This window comes from Rhinoraja longicauda, chromosome 1 (genome assembly GCF_053455715.1).
Source record: "Rhinoraja longicauda isolate Sanriku21f chromosome 1, sRhiLon1.1, whole genome shotgun sequence".
NCBI lineage: Eukaryota > Metazoa > Chordata > Chondrichthyes > Rajiformes > Arhynchobatidae > Rhinoraja > Rhinoraja longicauda.
Genome location: NC_135953.1, coordinates 78,376,288 through 78,389,924, shown reverse-complemented (window position 1 = coordinate 78,389,924; position 13,637 = coordinate 78,376,288). Strand labels below are relative to the sequence as shown.

Here is a 13,637-nt window from a genome sequence, read left to right as displayed (position 1 = left end):
GGGACAAACCACAAACAGGGTGTTGGGAGCCCAAGGCTCATTGCTGCACAACGGCAATCGATGTTCCGAACCGACTGTGGGAAGACGACAAGCCGGTGGAGGGAGTATGATGCTCTAGGCAATGTTCTGCTGGGAAACCCTGGATCCAGCCATTCATGTGGACGTCAATTTGACACGTGTCACCTACCTAAACATCGTTGCAGACCAGGTACACCCCTTCAAGGCAATGGAATTCCCTGATGGCAGTGGCCTCTTTCAGCAGGATAATGCGCCCTGCCACACTGCACACATTGTTCGGGAATGGTTTGAGGAACATGATGAAGTGTTCACGCTGTTGCCCTGGCCTCCAAATTCTCCAGATCTCAATGCGATTGAGCATCTGTGGGATGTGCTGGATCGACAAGTCTGATACATGGCGGCTCCACCTCGCCATGCTAATGTTTTGGTGCCAGATACCGCAGGACATCTTCAGGGATCTTCTAGAGTCCATGCCTCGGCAGATCTGCGCTGTTTTGATGGCATACGGAGGACCAACAGCATATTAGGCAGGTGGTCATAATGTTTTGGCTGATCGGTGTATAGACATATATAGAGATCATATTTAAATATATAGATACACACACACACACATACATACATACATATTAAAACAAACAAACAATAGTAGTGCAATAATAACAATAGTGGTGTATGTAGTTTAGAGCGTCTTTGAGGTTGTAGCGTTTAATTGCCTAAAGGTTGTAGGGAAGAATCTTCCCACTCCCAGGTTCACAGTGTTAGGAAGGTAACTGAGAGAAGGGAAGCAGTTGTCTAACTTTTTCACAGACTGTTGTACATCTGTAAAATAACAAATGGCTCATAATTTGTTCAAAATCCCTTAAGCAGAACGGGTCAAAAACAACTGTGACCATGAACTACATTTAGCCGTCAGCAAAGAGCGAGCTCAGAAGTGCAGTGGGGCGCAGGTGTATCCTTGTGACTGATCACTGCACACCAAAGGGAACACTGGAGCAGATGAACTTAGTATAGGATGAGAATACTAAACATGCACAGCGTAGTATTCTGCTGGAATGTCCAGGTTGCCTCTTCTTCCCCAACTCCCGGAAGATGTTACTTATCAGCATCTGAGTTGGGATGGGTAATTTTCATCAGCATCATTGGAGTAAACAAATGCAATGTGTTGCTAGTCTTCACCAGAATGAAAATTTGGGCCATGCTACACTGGAAGTGACTGACACTATCAAAACTCTGGCGATTAGGTGTAAACCACCCCTTTCCCCAGCATCTTCCCCATTCATGAATGTCACAGAAATTTTGAATGGGGCCATTTTTGATTGCAAATGGCATGCCTACATTTTTAAATAATGTTATGGTCACCACATTTCATCCCTTATTTTCAAACTCAGATAATTTTACCATTGCAGTAAGAGCATGCACAGTAAAATAATCATATCTGAAAATAAATATGGCAGGATAGAAATGAAGCTTTTACAGAACAGATGAATGTGACCTGGAAGTTCCTTTTGATGAAACTAAACTGTTATTTGCAAATAGTAGATAAGACTTTTGAAGAAAAATAAATTACAGATATTTCTAAATGATGTTTTCAGAATCCAGTACTCCTCTTTAGTTTCTCCCTGACAGTTTTCAGTTCCATGTTGCAAATAGGCTGATTGTTGTGATGTTGGAACTATTCAATCCCAGTTGATAGAAATCCAGGCCTTTCAAGTAAAGCTGGCACATGAGATGCAAGGCAAACTTTAAGTTCATACACTGGGGATGCTTAATGTACACTTCTACCTTTCCCTCCGCTTCCTCAATCAGGTCAAGGTGCTTTATTCCGAGAATAATCATCCTTAAGGTACTTACAACTTTTGGAACAGGACTACCAAGTAAGAGTCATGCAGCACAGAAACAGGTTCTTTGGCCCGTGGCTCTGAAAACAATAAAGCTGAAAACTGTTGATATCTGGCTTACTGGTAGAAGACAGAGGGCTGTGGTGGAAGGACAATATTTCAGTCTGGAGGCCAGTGGCCAGTGGAATCCACATGGATCAGTGCTGGGACCTCTGCTGCTTGTGATACATATAAATGACTTGGACATAAATGTACAAGAATTCATTAGTAAATTTGCAGATTACTCCAAGATTGCTGGGGTCGCGGACTGTGAGGAAGGGTATCAATGTAAACAGTGGGTATAGATCAGCTGCAGAATTAGGTGGAGAAATAGCCGATGGAGTTTAATCAGAGCAAGTGCGAGGCGTTGCACTTTGGGAGGTAAAAAGTGAGGGGAAAATATACAATTAATGGCATTACCTACAACAGCATTGATGTATAGAGGGACCTTGGGGTCAAAGAACAGCTCCCTGAAAATAGCAACACATGTAGATAGAGTGGTAGAGAAGGCTTATGGTATGCTTGCCTTCATAGGTTGTAGCATTGAGTATACGAGCCAGGATGTCACGATGCAGCTTTATAGGATTTTGGCTATGCTACACTTGGAGTACTATGTGCAGTTCTGGTCACCCCATTGCAGGAAGGATATGGAAGCTACAGAAATGGTGCAGAGGAGGTTTACCAAAATGTTACCTGCATTGGGGAATATTTACTACAGGGAGAGGTTGGACAGACTTAGATTGTTTTCTTTGGAATGCGGAGGTTGCGGGCAGACCTGTGGCAGCATGGTGGCACAGCAGTAAAGTTGCTGCCTTGCAGCACAGGAAGCCCGGGTTCAATCCTGACAACGGGTGCTGTCTGTACGGAGTTTGTACATTCTCCCCGTGACCTGTGTGGGTTTTCTCCAAGATCTTCGAGTGAGATCTTTGTCCCTAGTGTGTGGAGGATAGTGTTACTATGCGGGCATCGCTGGTCAGCGTGGGCCCAGTGAGCCAAAGGGTCTGTTTCCGCGTTGTATCTCTAAACTAAACTAAACCTAATAGGAGTATATAAAATTATGAGAGGCATCAATGGGGCAGATCAACAGAGCCTTTTTCCCAGGGTTGAAAAACCAAATATTAGTGGGCATAGCTTTAAGGTGAGAGGGGCAAAGTTTAAAGGAATAATGTGGAATAATGTTTTTTACACAGAGGGAGGTGAGTTTCTGAAATGTGCTGCTAGGGGTTGGTGGTTAAGGTAGACACAATCGTGGCATTTAAGAAGTTTTTAATAGGTACATGGATATGCAGGGCATGCAAGACATGGATTATGTGCATATAGATAGGAAATGGTTGCGGTATCATGTTCAGCATTGATATTGTGGGCCGAAGGGCCCGCTCTTCTGCTGCATCTTTCTATCTTCTAATGTAATTGTGCCTATTTTATGTTTATTTCATTTCTGCTATGTTTAGAATAATCTGACACCAGGTTCTAATAATTACAAGAAAGATTGTCCTACAACATTACTCAACTGATCCAAACCCCTGAATGAAAAGGGTAAATTGCAGGAGTTGGACAAACATGTCAAGTTTTAATCTCACATTCAATATTTACAGGCGAGCTTTTAACACACATAGAACAGCCCCCACACAGCTACGTACGAGAATTAAACTGAGAAAAAGATTCTGCCTGTCTGAAGGTGGTGCAAATGATCCAAAAGGCAGCACTTGCAAATTTCCTTTTGTTTGCTACAGCTAAATGACACAATGTCATAAAGTAAATGCTGACAAAATGGCCGGTGACAGGATAATTCACACTTCCCCAGCTTCTTCTGAGATATATTGAAATTCCATTGAAAGTGGAGATCTTTTAAATTATTGCTCATGCCACCAACCAGTAGAAACACATAAAATGATCATGCAACTGAACGCAATCACCCACATATGGGAAAAATTATTATGTAGCATATTCAAAGCTAGAAGTACAATGTATTGGATAAGCTAAGGGAAATGAAATAGCCCAGTAGCCACAATAACTCAGTCCAAACACAACGCCCAATGAATGGAAGGAATCATGCACACCCGGCATTCATCAGAAGAGTTTCTATCTCCTTAACTTAATTGAAGTGCATTGTGCTTTTTCCTCCTTTTGCAGAAGCTATAATGTGAAAAAATCATTAACTCTAAAAAGGCAATGCATTATTTGGCCTGACTGATTTCAGTACAGTTAGCTGTAAGTGCTTTAAACATTAGCACTGAATTGTGTAGAAAAACCAAAATAAGTTGCGTATACTTGAGAGAGAGACCTATTGATAAACCAGCAATGATGCAACAGGAATTAGTTTGACTTTAGAAACTATTGTCAGTACCATTTGAATTATAAGCAGAGATTTTGAAAATAATAAGATATGTGTTCTTGTTAACAAATCAATGGTTCTTATTATTATCACTATATAATATGTAAAGACCCTAGAAATTCAGACAGCAAAGGTTTCCAACATGAAATGGGTCATGTGCTGGGACACAAGCTTTAAAGACTTACATCTATATAAAAACTTGGATGGGTCTTTCAGGACATCCCTGAGTACTCTGCAGTCAATTAAGTACTTTTAAAATGTATTCAAATTTATGAGGTAGAACATGTTGAAGATGTAGAACATGTATGAGGTAGAACATGTATGAGGTAGAACATGTAAAACAAGGTTGAAAAGACTAGGCTTGTATTCACTGGAGTTTAGAAAGATGAGAGGGGATCTTATAGAGACGTATACAATTATAAAAGGACTGGACAAGCTAGATGCAGGAAAAATGTTCCCAATGTTGTGTGAGTCCAGAACTAGGGGCCACAGTCTTAGAATAAAGGGGAGGCCATTTAAAACTGAGGTGAGAAGGAACTTTTTCACCCAGAGAGTTGTGAATTTATGGAATTCTGCCACAGAGGGCAGTGGAGGCCAAATCACTGGATGGATTTAATAGAGAGTTAGATAGAGCTCTGGGGGCTAATGGATTCAAGGGATATGGGGAGAAGGCAGGCAAGGGTTATTGATTGTGGACGATCAGCCATGATCACAATGAATGGTGGTGCTGGCTCGAAGGGCCGAATGGCCTCCTCCTGCACCTATTTTCTATGTTTTTATGTGGCAGCCAGTTTGTACATAACAAACTCTCACAAACAGTAATCTAATAATGACCAGATAATCTATTTTACACATGTCAAAAGAGGAATAAATAATTTCAAAAATACTGAGGATAACTGATCTTCCTTCAAAATAGTGGCAGAGGATCTCTCAGGGGCTAGCTGTCAGAGAAGACAAGGTCTGTGTTTAATTCCCAACTAAATGTTGGCACTGCTGACTGCAACACTCGTAAAATACGGTCTTCGCCCACCCCCGAATCGCGGGGCTTGGGTCGGCCTGCCGCGAACCTTTCACCGTCCGGCACGGTCTGAAATAGGCCGCGGGATTTTCCGCCGGCGGGGGCTTCAATGTCGACCGCCCCGACCGCCCCGACTGGCAACTTCTGACCGCGGGAGAAGACGGCAGGGAAGAGAAAATACATTGTGGCCTTCCATCACAGTGAGGAGGTGACTGGAGGAGACTCACTGTGATGGATGGTTCTTTTGTTTGGTGTTAGTTTATGATTGTATGTGTTATTGCATTTTTATTGATTATTCTTATTGGTCTTATTGTTGAACTGCGGGTAATGTTTCATTTCACTACACATTTATGTGTATGTGACAAATAAACGACTATTGACAATGAGGCAGATTTGTGATCTTACGTCTTTGACCTAAAACGGCATAAAGTTTGTGAGCTGTGGACACCAATCTGGTATCCCAACGCAGCACACCTTTAGACGTATCACGGATGTCAGTCAGATTCAGTGTAAAGGCAAAGTCCAGATAAGTCTGTAGATTGCATTGAATTAATTTATGATAGGACAGGGGATCAATAGCCTGGGATGATTGTGCCCAGATTAATTAAGTGGGGAGCCCCAAAGTTCTTTCCAAATACAAGGATATTAATGAATGGAAATATTCCCATGTTTTCTTGTTGGGATTCCAAAGTCCTAAAATAAGATGGATGAAACCTTCATTCAGTTCTAGTGATTTTAAATCAGGGAACTACAAGTAGTATTAAAACCCCATTCTGCAAGCTATTTCAGCCAACAAAATAATTCATCTGGAACCAACCACTTTCCAGTTTGGAAACCAGTACATTTCCAGGCAATTTTGGAGATTGGGAATTGTAGAATTATAGACACATTTCCGCCTATCATTTCCATGCCAGACAAGAAAGAGCATCCCAGTGTAGATCCACATTCCAGTTCTTAATCAAAGGCCCATGGTTCAAAGCTCTTCAAATGCATAACTAAGTTTTATCAGAGGTTTTGCCTCTTCTACCCTTTCAGGTAGTGAGTTCTGGACTCCACCCATTTTCTGGTTGAAAAGAAACTTCTTCATCCCTCATAAGATCCTGCCACCAATGACTTTAAGCTTCTGCTCCATGTCTTTTGACCCATCCAATGAGAGAAATAGGTTCTTCCTTGTTACTTTGTCCAGGCCTCTCATCAGTTAACTGTCCCCTCAGCATCCTCTGCTCCACCAAAAATGCACATCTATTGGCTCTCTGACCTACAGGGGCAGCTTGAAGGTCTGCAGCAGCTGTGATGTTCTTCTGGGGAACAGTGTGATGAACTCATGGATCAGAAAGATGCCACTTACGAACAGATTGTTGTCCTCATTGGATGCCCATTTTTCGGTAGGAACAGAGATTCTACATGTCAGTAGATTTATCTCTTGCAAGCGTGGGAGGATATTACCAATCACATTTGCGCAGATGGAACTGGTACATGAGTAGAGATATGGAACGAATAAATAGAATCTCTCTTCTCCAGGACCAGAGACATACCCCCTCCACCACGAGCCATTCCATTATGAACACAATCCTCGGGCACTACATAGAGGGAAGCAAATATGGAACAGACATTTGTGATTCAGCTTCTGCCAACTGACTCCAGCTTGGAGATTGAAGCAAATGGCAGTGTAGTCAGGGTCCCAGAAGATTATTGCAGAAGTCTGCTTAGAGATTGTGCAGGTTCAGCATATTGATGTACTAATTACAATTAGTCTCTAGGGAAGCACACATACCCATGCCCCACTGCCAACTACGCCATACTGTTGGCTGGAGCCTGCAGTCAGCTCTCAGCCCACGTGGGGCAACTAGGTTCTACTGGGTCATCAAACCTATTTGTTCTGACTCAACATGAAAGGGAGAGAGATACCAGGAGTCATATTGCAGCCTTACAGCGAGCGATGTGATTTAGTGGTAGGACTTTGAAATGCATTAAAAGGCTGTTAGATGGGAACAGCACTGACGGGTGCACAATTTTACTGAGAAACTTTATGATTTTCCATTGATTTATCACTTGATTTGGCATCATTACACATTCTCAAGACTTGCACTGTTGAAATGTTTCCTCGTTTGCAGCAAATCATATACTTATTTGTTAAAAGATAAATCACTCTCCTCGATCAACTTCAGTCTGCAGGTTTAAATCTTGAGGGGGAGGGGGAGAGGGGGGAGGAGAGGGAGGGAGAGGGGATGAGGGAATTAGGCATGGAGGTCGAGGCAGTGGAAAGTGGAAGCGGAAGTGGCGGCGCCTAACGGCTGCGGCTCGCTAGCAGTCTGTTCGTCTTTTTTCCTTTTTTTTTTGTTGTGTGTCGGTGTTGGGATGGTTTTTGTTTTTTTTTGGTTGTGTATGTGTGGGGGGTGGTGGTGTGGGTGGGGGGTGGTGGTGTGGGTGGGGGGATGGGGGAAACCTTTCTCTTTTAGGTCTCTTCCTCACGGCGCGGGGTGCGGCTCGGCCGCGGGGCCTTCCATCGCCCGGCGCGGCTCGGCCGCGGGACCTAACATCGCCCGGTGCGGCTCGGCCGCTGGACTTAACAGTGCCCGGTGCGGCTTGGCCACGGGGCCTTCCATCGCCCGGTGCGGCTCGGCCGCGGGACCTAACATCGCCCGGTGCGGCTCGGCCGCTGGACTTAACAGTGCCTGGTGCGGCTCGGCCGCGGGACTTAACATCGCCCGGTGCGGCTCGGCCGCGGGGCCTTCCATCGCCCGGCGCGGCTCGGCCGCGGGACTTAGCTGCGCACGGCTCGGCCGCGGGGCCTTCCATCACCCGGCTCGGCTGCGAGACGTTTCAGCGCCCGGTGCGGCTCGGCCGCGGGCCATCCCCTTGCGGGGACTGTGCGGGTCGGTCGGGGACGAGCTGTCTGTCCGTGGGCGTGGGGAAGAGAGTGGAAGTTTTGTTGCCTCCATCACAGTGAGGGGGTGTTTGGAGTCACTGTGATGGATGTTTGTGTTGGGGTCATGTGTCTTGTGTTCTTTTTCTTTTTTGTGTGACTGCTATGTAGTTTCGTTCGGTACCTTGGTACCGAATGACAAATAAAGCTCTGTTGTTGACTGTTGAAGTGCCTCATCAGGTCTCTCCATTACACTAGTGTCACTTTAAAGAGCAAGAAAAGCAACAAATTGGCCCAATATGATTCTAGTTCAATTGAGGCTGCTCAGAAGGTCAGAAATAGAATTGAATAAACAGCCGCATTATTTGGTTTTGCCTGAGAGAGGTCGGGTACACTACTGTGGAGTGCATGCAGAAGTTACCCAGTCCAATTTCTCACTTGGGTTGATTTCACTGAGAAATGAGCTCCAGTGTGATTTCTTCCATGTAATATCAAGATTGGTCCAAGTAACACCTAAATAAATAACAGCTGTGCAGTCCAGGGAATCCATTTCTAGGGAATCCATTTCTAGGGAATCCAATTAGGAAAAAAACAGCATACTGAAAACAAGATTGGCTTATATTCAGGGAGTTAGAAAAACATGAAGACAACACGATGGATGGTTGTTTTCTCCATTTGAAAAGTCTAAAAATAAGAGGCACACTCTCATCCTAAATATATATGTAGGACATATATTCTATTGCGGATTGTGGAGAAATCTGGGTTACTGTCAGGGCAGAAATCGTGGATTTTTGCATACTCAGAGAATCAGATGAACTGGGGATTAAGCAGGGTAGTGAAATAGAGGCACAGAATCATCAGTTTATTACACATTAGAGAAGGTTTGATGTCTGCAGGATCTACTCCTGCCTTTAGCTCTTATTTTCATGTATGCTCAGTTAAACTGCCGAGACAGTGCTGCTAGTTTCTGTCCTCTGCCCAGTCATGATTCCTCTTTTGTGCTCATCTATTGTCTGATGAACAATTAATGTTATGCCTCAGTTACAAAGTCTTACAGCATGGAAACAGGCCCTTTGGCCCACCTTGCCCACACCAGCCAACATGTCCCATCTACATTAATCCCGCCTGCCAGCATTTGACGCATACCCCCTATAAACCTGTCCTATCCATAGTCAAAATGGATCAGGATAAGTATGTTAATAAAAGCAAATGGAGAACTAAGGTTTCAAAGGTCTTTTATTGTCATGTGTACCAATGAAGGTACAGTGATATTTGTATTACAATAGACAATAGACAATAGGTGCAGGAGTAGGCCTATCGGCCCTTCGAGCCAGCACCACCATTCAATGTGATCATGGCTGATCATTCTCAATCAGTACCCCGTTCCTGCCTTCTCCCCATACCCCCTGACTCCGCTATCTTTAAGATTACCATACAGCCATACTAAAAAAAGGCAACAAGGCACAGAACTACATAAAAGTTAACATAAACATCCACCACAGCGGATTCCCCACATTACTCACTGTGATGGAAGGCAATGAAGTCTAATCTTCTTCCCTCATTTTTCTCCCATGATCGGGGCAGTCGAACCATTTGTCGGGGCGATCGAAGCTCCCGCAGCTGGCGATCGAAGCTCCCATGTTGGGGAGGTCGAAGCTCGTGCGGCTTGGAGCTCCTGAAGTCGGTCTCATACCAGGGACTGCGAGCTCCATGATGTTACAGTCCGCAGGCTCCCGCGGTTGAGCTCCGAGGTCGATCCCTGGCAAAGGCATCGCCAGCTCCACGACGGTAAGTCCGCAGGCTCCCGTGGTTGGAGTTCCCGAAGTCGGTCTTCAGCAGAGGCCTCCAGCTCCTCGATATTAGGCCGCAGAGCGGACGGAGATACGACACAAAAGAAAAATCGCATCTCTGTCGAGGTAAGAGATTAAAAAAACGTTTGCCCCAAACCCCCTCTCACTGCACATAAAATAAGCTAAAGAACACTAAAACATACATTCAACACATACTAAAGAAACAACAGAGAAGTAAGGGACAGACAGACTGTTGGCGAGGCAGAGATCAGAGATAAGGAACCATTGGAATTTGTTCTGGCAAAGACCGAGGGTGACTCTTCCATCTTTTTTTAAATTTTGTGATTCAGTACCATTCATAGAGGTATAAAGTCATAGAGCTAAACAGCATGAAGACAGGCCCTTTGACCCAACGTATCCATGCTGATGAAGTTGGCAGTCTGGGCTGGTCCCATTTGCCTGCATTTGACCAATATCACTCTGAACCCTTCCCATCCAGCTATCTATCCAAATGTCTTTTGAAAGTTGTAATTATATCTGCTTCAATATTTTTGTTTGGCAGCTTGTTCCAGATACAAACTACCCTCTGAGTGAAAAAGTTACTCCATAGGTTTTTCTTAAATCTCTACCTCTCAACTTAAGCCTGTGCCCACTGGTTTTAAAATCCTCTCCTCAGAGGTAAAGACTGTGAGTATTCACTGTATCCATTGTGTAGACCTCAATAAGGTCACAACTCAGCTTCCTATATGCCAAAGAAAAAATTCCAAGCCTATCCAGGCAACTCATTTAACTAAAGTTTGCAAATCGGGTTACATCCTGGTGAATCTCTTCTGCACCCTTTCCAACTTAATGACATCCTCTAGTTGGGCGACCAACCAGCCTGCAGTTGAGTGTGGTCTCACCAATAACTTGTACAGATCTATTATGATGTTCCATTTTTGTACTCAATACCCTTCCCAAGGAAGGCAAGCATGTCTTCCCCACCCTGTCCCCCAGGCTTGCCAATTTCAGGGAACTGCGCACCTGCACTCCTACATCATGCTATTCTATAACACTCTCCAGGGCTCTACTACTTATTGTCTAAGCCCTGCCCTGGTTTCACATACCAAAGTACAACACCTTATAATTCCAAGCGTTAAATTCCATTTGCCTTTCCGTGGCCCTCCTTTCCAAATGACTTGTAAACTTGGATATTCTTCCTCATTGTCCACTGTACCACCAATTTTGGTGTCATCTGTCAGTTGACCAACCACGTTAGCTACATTATCAGCCAAATCGTTAACGTATATAACAAACATCATTGAACCCAGCACCAATCCCTGTAGCACTCCACCAGTCACGTCTCCAATCAGAAAAACAACACTCCACAATTACCCTTTGACTTCTTCCTCCAAGCCAATTTTGAATCTAATAAGCTAGCTCACTTTGGATTCCATGCAAGCTAACCTTCCAGTTTAGATTACCACACGGGTATATCATCTGGTAAAAGATCTGTCTTGCACTCTCCTAGTATTCATGTGTTAAATTGGCTATAAATGTGCTGAATTAAAACAAGTGAGGGGAGGGGTAGAGCTGGGAATAGTGGGGAAAGAGCACCCCCCCCCCCCCCCCCCCCCAGGCCAATAGGTTCGATTGCATGGGATGCAGAGAGAGCTAGCCGGCTGGATAGAGAATTAGTTTCATGGAAGGAAGCAGAGAGTGATGGTGGAAGGTTACTTTTCTGACGGTGGGCACTGTTACTAGTGGTGTGCTTCTAGGGTTTGGTGCTGCGCCCTTTGCTGTTCGTGGTTTACATTAGAGATTTTGAATGGGAACGTGCAAGGCATGATTAGTAAATTTGGAGATGACACTGTATTGTAGGTAGTGAACACGGTCATCAAAGATTACAGCAGGCTCTTGATCGGTTGGGCATTTGGCCAAGGGAATGGTTAATGAAGTTTAATGCAGTTAAATGTGAAGTGTTGCATTTTGACAAGTATAAACAAAGCCGAACCTTCACAGTGATTGGTAGGGATCTGGGCAGTGTTGGAGAGCAGAGGGACCTAGGAGTGCAGGTACATAGCTCCTTGTAAGTGCCGTGCAGGTAGATTGAGAGGTCAAGAAAGCTTTTGTCACATCAGCTTTCATCAGCCAGGGTATTGAATAAAGAAGTTGGAGGTTATGTTACAGATGTAGAATACATTGGTGAAGCCACATTTGGAGTATTGTAAGTGGAAAGAGTGCAGAGAAGATTTAACAGTGTGTTGCAAGGATTTGAGTGCCTGAGCTAAAGGAGACTTTATTTCTTGGAGAGCAGGTGACTGAAGGGTGATCTTATAAACGTGTATAAGATCATGAGGGGAAAGAACGCGTAAATGCAAAGTCCTTAACGCAGAGTAGAGGAATAAAGAACCAGAGAACAGAGTCTCTAGGTGATGGGGGAAAAATCTAATAGGAACCTGAGAGGCAACTTTTTCACACAGACGGTAGTGTATATATGGAATGAATTGCCAGAGAAGGTAGTTGAGGCAGGTACTATAACAACATTTTTAAAAAAAATTGGACAGGTACATGTGGACATGTATAGGAAAGGTTTAGAGGGATATGGGCCAAATGCGAACAGATGCTTTGCACAGATGAGGCATCTTGGTAAGTTAGGCCAAAGGGCCTTTTTCCATGCTGTATGACTCTCTGATAAGAAGACTAAAAAATGTTTAAATTTCTTAGTAATTTAATCTGAACATTTCTAAAAAATGGAATTGATTTCTCTTGTATCTTTCTACTGCCCTCTTGTGCTCAACAAAACAATAATTGTGATACAGCTACGTTCATCAAAATTATCCTTGGGTGGAATTTTAAGGTTTCTATTAAGTAACTTCATCAGATGAAATCTCAGAGAAGAGCTTCAATATTATTTAATAGTTTCCTCTAAAGATTCTGCAAATCTTCCAAAATTACAGTGAATACAAATTCAGAGCTTAATTATGTTCATTAACAATTTGTTACTGAGTGAAGCTATTTTGTCCGATTTTTTTAGTCAGTCCAAAGCAGTGTCCAATTATTAGTTGGAAAAGTCTATTTACTTGTGTTGTATAGGGAAGGGTAATCTGATCTGAATGTCTGATATACAACTATAAATACTTAATTGATATTGGAAAGGCACAAAATCAAAATGGTCTTGGTCTTTGAACATTATACAAACATTCATTTGTGCAGAGTTGATTGTCCCTGTGAGTAGTGGCACCAAGTTCACATCACTTTTCCGTTTTGGATAGTGAGATGTTTCAATGGAAAGAGGAGGGTATATATTTTTTACAACGCAGCAACATTTTCAGGCTCACCTGGAAAAAATGGACACGTAGATGGTTCACAGCTGAGAAGATTTAAAACAAAAGCAGACTATTCCCCAGATAATTTGTGATGTCTATCGTGGACTTGGCTCCTGCACTGACTTGAAAATTCAACTTTTAAAATGTGAGTGTAAATAGGATTAGCTAAATTCATCTTCTGGAAAAAAAACAATGCAATTTGGGATATTGTAACTTTTTAAATGATTTTAAGTTACTTAAAGACCTTTGAATTGACTTGATTATATTAAATGGAATGATAACAAACACCTTTGAAGAGAATGAAAGTGTACAGTAGATGTCATAGGTTATGTGAGGACTACAAGAAGCAGGTCATATGCATCCCTAATGCTGGTCTGCTGTTCACTAAAACCATGAATAATCTGATCATTTCATCTGCTCTACTT

At 43.3% G+C, this 13,637-nt stretch overlaps 1 protein-coding gene across 7 annotated transcripts in view; it reads right to left on the bottom strand.

Moving 5' to 3' along the window:
• The window catches only part of kcnip4a (potassium voltage-gated channel interacting protein 4a), a 742,411-nt gene that overhangs the window by 305,503 nt on the left and 423,271 nt on the right, over positions 1–13,637 (bottom strand). The gene's annotated exons all lie outside the window — the stretch shown is intronic.